Here is a 5,350-nt window from a genome sequence, read left to right on the forward strand (position 1 = left end):
ATGCATCTGGTCAGTGTGGGAATCATCTGGAGAGCAAAAGATGTGACATTTAGAAGCCAGAAGGCCCCATCTAAAAGCCAGAAAACAATTTTAGGAACCAATACATGTGTTTTAATTACTTTAAAAGAAAAGACTCAAAAAATGTAGAATGCGGATTAACTTTAAAGTGAACCTGTGCTTTACCCATACAGAGCAATGCCACAGGTTCACTTAAAGAAGAACTCCAGGCAAAACTATTAGTGGGCCCACCCCCGCACTGCAAGGATAAACTGCTTGTTTTTGTCTAGGCGCTAAGAAAAAAGTTATACTCATCCAAACCGCTGAGCCGGCTCCCTGCTTCTTCAGTCTCTGAAGCCTCTATTCTTCTACACTGCAGCATTAGAATGTTCCTCAGCACCCTCATGTCTATACACTGTGTATAGAATGTGATGATTTACGGGACTTTAGATCGCTGGAGGGGAGGGGGAGCGAGGCTGGAAGGACTGGCCTAAGAGTGAGCCGGCTCGGTGGTTCAGGTGAGAATAACTTTTTTTTTAGCACCTAAAACAAGCAGTTTACCCTTGTACTGCAGAGGTAGCCCCACTGCAAGGGTTAATAAACATTTTGTCCAGAGCTCTTCTTTAACTGCTCTTCATCCCAGCTGCACATACTTATCCAGACATCCAAACTCTCCCAGACGTTCTATCAGATAGCGGCTCCGGCCGCCCGGGGTTAGAATTTTTTTTTCCTGGAAAGGTTTACTCTGCTTATCTAGCAGAGTACACCTTTCCCTGCGATCTGTTATTTTTTCTGACATCCGGGTCCGCCATCCGTCAGAGAAAAAAAAAACAGCATAGGAATGCATAGCTAGATTGCTATTGGCTATTTCACTATGCAAAGGTCATCAGCACTCCAAAAGTTTCATGAACGTTTCTTTATTTAATGCAACACGGCATATCACCATGTGTAGCAACGTTTTTTTTTTATCACACTGTTTGCCTGATGAAGGAACTGAGCTGGTTCCAAAATATGGTGATATGACATTTTGCATTGAATACAGAAACGTTCATGGAAATTTTGGAGTGCTGATGGCCTGTATCGTACTATGATTGATCTGGCAGCGCCATCTGCGGTCATCGCAGTACTCCCCCTGGTTACATGGGGTATTCTCGGTCAGGAGTGCGGTGGGATTCCGATATATATTTCCCCTTCCTCCCACACAATAGCATTGGTGCTTGGTGATTGGTTGCTCAGGTACCCAGCACTGCCACAGAATCATCAGCTCTACGTAAGCTCCAAATTTTGACTCAAAACCTACACAGGCATCCCCCTCTCTACTTTTGTTGGGCAAAGAAAGTGAAGGGGGAGCAAAATTAAATAAAGTGTGTGCAACGTTGCAGAGCAGCAGTTAAAGAAGAACTCCAGGAATTATTAAGATTTACCCTTGCAATTGGGCTACCCCTAGGGTTACCACCTTTTCTTCAAGCGAAACCCGAACACGTTAGCTGACATTTTTCTGGGAGAATGATTTGCGGCTCATTCATTTGTAAATATCACAGTTGAGACTATTTTCAGTGGGGGTCAGTAGCCCCTATCTTAATTTTGGTTGCCACATCTGCTTGACATCTTGTGCCCGGGTTTCTGCTGCCATGAAACCTGGACACAGCATTCAAAATCCGGACTGTCCAGGTGAATCCTGGACAGGTGTCAACCCTAGCTACACCTGCAGTGTAAGGGTTGAGTGCCCATTTTGGTCAAGGAGTGAAAATAAAGAAGATACACTCATCTGATCCTCGGTCCTGTGGCAGTGACCGCTCCCCTCCCTGCTCTGGCTGTGGTATGCCCTCCGGCATCTTCACACCTAATGGACCTGCGTTAGACATGATGGTTTTTAGACTGCCGGAGAGAAGAGGCTGCGGCGACTGGTCTAGAAGCCAGATCAGAATGAGAATCGGGTGAGTATATCTTCTTTATTTTTGTCCCTGGACCAAAACAAGCACTTAACCCTTGCAGTGTAGAGGTAGCCCCACTGCAAGAGTTAATTATAATAAATTCTGGAGTTCTTCTTAAAGTTAAACTAAATGGGTTAGGTTTCATCACATGCTGGTTAGGATGTCTGAGACTCTCTGTCATGAAGAAATTATTTAGAGGGTTTTTCAAAAAAGGGTGAAGAGTTTGGAGAAGGCCGGAGAGGTGAACAATCTGGGACAACATAGCTGAACTGGAAAGTAAGCTCAATTGGAGAATTTTTCCAGTTCAGCTATGTTGTGCTAGATTGTTCACTTCTCCAAACTCTTCACTCTTTCAATATCAATATCAATATCAAAATTGGCCACTAGATGGAGCTGAAGAGAAAACATCTCTATTTACAGCAGCTTAGACTGTTTTCCTGTGATAAAAAAATCTCCCAACATCCCTCTACCCAAAGGGAAGAAAACAAGTGCATATTGGGAGTTCAGGTTCCATTTTAGAAAGAGGAAGCAAGAATCAACTGCCATCTGCAGCACATGTCTGGAGAAAAGAGCCCTAATCCTCCTTAGGCAGCATCGCTGGTATGAATGGACTTGTTTCTTTCTGTATTTGATTTATATACTGATTGTATGTTTCTATGTTCTTTATCACCAGTTTCACCCACCCTGTTTTGTTAATTAAACATCACGATTTCACCCAGTCTACCTTATTACTGAATAGGAGGGTTTAGCTGCATGTTGAGCTATGCATTGGCCACCATAGCAGAGACAGAACACTCCCCTTTTCTCAATGCTGGGTGTAGGGTTGCCACCTTTTCTTCAAGCGAAACCCGAACACTCTAGCGACACGCGGACCTATTTTTTGGGGAGAATGAGTCGTGGCTTAGTCATATGTAACTAGCACCACCCATTAATATGTAAATATCACAGTTGAGACTATTTTCAGTGGGGGGCCAGTAGCCCCTATCTTAATTTTGGTTGCCCCTGTCTGCCTGACATCATGTGTCCGGGTTCCTGGTTCCATGAAACCCGGACACAGCATTCAAAACCCGAACTGTCCGGGTGAATCCTGGACAGGTGGCAACCCTAGCTGGGTGGCCAGATTTGGTCATCCATGGTGAAAGCCTAATAAAACAGATAAGGTTAGTCAAGGTGGCTGCTGATTTCCTACATTGTTGGGGACAAAGGGTATTGTTCTTTATTATTTATTTATTATAGGTATTTATATAGCGCCGACAATTTATGCAGCGCTTTACATAGTGAACATTCACATTAGTCCCTACCCTCAAGGAGCTTACAGTCTAAGGTCCCTAACACACATCCATACAGGGCCAATTTAGACAGGACCCAATTAATCTTCCAGAATGTGGGAGGAAACTGGAGTACCCGGAGGAAACGTACGCAAGCACAGGGATTACATGCAAACTCGCAGATAGGGACCTGGCCAGGATTTTAACCAGGGACCCTGAGCGCTGCAAGGCAGAAGTGCTAACCACAATGCCACTGTGCTGCCCGTTTGAGGGCCATACACATGCGTCCTGAAACAACTGCATCCTCTTTACCAATCATGGTATAAATGAAAAAGGGAAAATCTCTCACTTGAAACCTTGGTAGTGGCAGAGAAAGAAAACATTTGTCTGAAATTAATGTGAGCATGTATGGGCAACATTTGGCTATCCTGTTGCTGGAGTTTTGAGTTCTGATACGGGTACATCAACCTTCTGTAACTACGAGCAACAAACAAATTGTGTAAAAAATGGCTATAAAAGGCTGGTCACAATTCACTAGAATTTCATTTTACATATTACTGTATCTATCACACCTCCATGTGATAGCCCATTTACACTTGTGAAAGTACACTGACTAATCTGTAAAGAATTAGGGATAACGTAATGTATAGACGTAGAGGGACAGGCTCAGTGTGTGTGGCAACGCAAAACAGAAACAATATTTATCTCATTAATTATATCATGAATGGTGCAGACTAAACATTGGAAGGAGAATATATGGGTTATTTATTATTAATAAGGCGCATATAATCTACAAAGAGACATTGACGGTCAGTACATAAATATGTTCAATTCATCTCTATTACTCCATGTCTCATAACCACCAGAACATGGGAATGACAGTTAAAGAAATATAAAGTAGGTCACATGTGACGTAATGCTGCGTGAGTTATTAGGAAAGTGGGTAAATGTATTAGTGGAGGACCTGCTGCCAAAACTTGAGCAATGGCAGATAGTGATTATTACTTGGTATGGTGAGAAAATGAAGCCAACAATAAATTAAGCAAATCACAATGAGAAGAGTACCTAGTGGTCATGGGCAAAGGAGACCACACCAACATGGCTAAACTAGTCAAGGTAACAGCACTGGTAACGCTAAACAGACAAAACACTATATGATACAGTTTAAAGCCCAACCTTGGGCTAATTTTACACCTTCCCTGGAGGTTTCTGGGTCCCTCTGGGTTTAGTGGTGGTTATGGTTGCTCCCTGGGTCTAGTGGTGATTTTAGCGGTGGTCACTGGGTCTAGCAGTGATTTAGGTGGTGGCTACTCTCTGGGTCTAGTGGTGGTGGTCAATCTCTGGGTCTAGCAATGATTTTGGTGGTGGTTACTTTCTGGGTCTAGTGGTGGTGGTTACTCTCTGGGTCTAGTGGTGGTAGTTACTTTCTGGGTCGTGGTAATTATGATGGAGTTCACTCTCTAGTGATGATGATGAGAATGATCACTCTTTGGATCTAGTGGTAATTGTGGTGGTGGTCAGACTCTGGGACTAGTGACAGTTATGCTGGTTCTGGGTGGTGGTTACTCTCTGGGTTGTGGTAATTATGATAGAGTTCACTCTCTAGGTCTAGTGGTAATTATGTTGGTGGTCACTCTTTGGGTCTAGTGGTGCTGGTCACTATGTGGGTCTAGTGGTGATGATGAGGACGATCACTCTTTGGATCTAGTGGTGATTGTGGTGGTGGTCAGACTCTGGGTCTAGTGACAGTTATGCTGGTTGTCACTCTCTGGGTTAGTGTTGATTATGATGTTGGTTACTTTCTGGGTCTAGTGGTGATTATGGTGGTGGTCACTCTCTGGGTCCAGTGATGACTATGGTTGTAAAGCAGGTTGTTTACCACAACAGTAGAAGTGATTTTTTTCTGAAGATATGGGTAAACAACGCGATTTAACAGCCTTTGACCGTGGGATGATTGTTGGCGCTCAGAGCTGTTGTTAAAGTGTTTAAAGACTGGACAGTCAGCTGAAAATCTGGGTCTGAACGTGCGAATTGTGGCCGTCAGCGACTAGTCAATGTTAGGGCAGAACGGAGAGTGGCAAGACTGGTACAAGACAACAGAAGGGCAACAGTGCAGTGTCAGATTCCTCGCATCACCTTTCAACATCTTGT

The 5,350-nt window shown here is 43.7% G+C and overlaps 1 protein-coding gene across 6 annotated transcripts in view; it reads right to left on the bottom strand.

The window, feature by feature from the left end:
* Nucleotides 1–5,350, bottom strand: part of CACNB2 (calcium voltage-gated channel auxiliary subunit beta 2) — a 222,899-nt gene that overhangs the window by 142,756 nt on the left and 74,793 nt on the right. The gene's annotated exons all lie outside the window — the stretch shown is intronic.

Source organism: Nanorana parkeri, unplaced genomic scaffold (genome assembly GCF_000935625.1).
Source record: "Nanorana parkeri isolate BGI_ZX_2015 unplaced genomic scaffold, ASM93562v1 scaffold23, whole genome shotgun sequence".
Taxonomy (NCBI): Eukaryota; Metazoa; Chordata; class Amphibia; order Anura; family Dicroglossidae; genus Nanorana; species Nanorana parkeri.